Here is a 521-nt window from a genome sequence, read left to right as displayed (position 1 = left end):
CTGGATCCATCACATCCAAGCCATCTCCTTTTTGAACTTTTGCCATCTGGTCGGCGTTACAGAGCACCGAATACCAGGACAGCCAGGCACAAGAACAGTTCCTTTCCCCAGGCAATCTACCGCATAAACAGTTAAATGTTCTCCCAGTGTGCAATAAAAATATGTGCAATAACCTTATACTTATTTATCATCCTAGTACATTCCTACAGCTTTATTTTTTTATTCTATTCATATTCTATTTGATCTATAGCACACCTGTACATATCTATTCTTTTTTTGTGGTTTATTTATATTTATACATATGTGTATTTTATTCACATCTTATTTTTATTATCTGTGTGTTGTTGTCTCTGTGTACTGGAAGCTTGTGACACTAAAACAAATTCCTTGTATGTGCAAACATACTTGGCAATAAAGCTCTTTCTGACTGACTTTTGATACAGGAGGGACTCATGTTGAGGTTATCCAACACACGTCCAAATTTAGCTCCATTATTAAAATTACTATAATCCATCAAAGCG

This window comes from Sinocyclocheilus anshuiensis, unplaced genomic scaffold (assembly GCF_001515605.1).
Source record: "Sinocyclocheilus anshuiensis isolate Anshui unplaced genomic scaffold, SAMN03320099.WGS_v1.1 scaffold491, whole genome shotgun sequence".
In the NCBI taxonomy this organism is placed as follows: domain Eukaryota; kingdom Metazoa; phylum Chordata; class Actinopteri; order Cypriniformes; family Cyprinidae; genus Sinocyclocheilus; species Sinocyclocheilus anshuiensis.
This window is presented reverse-complemented; position numbering follows the sequence as displayed.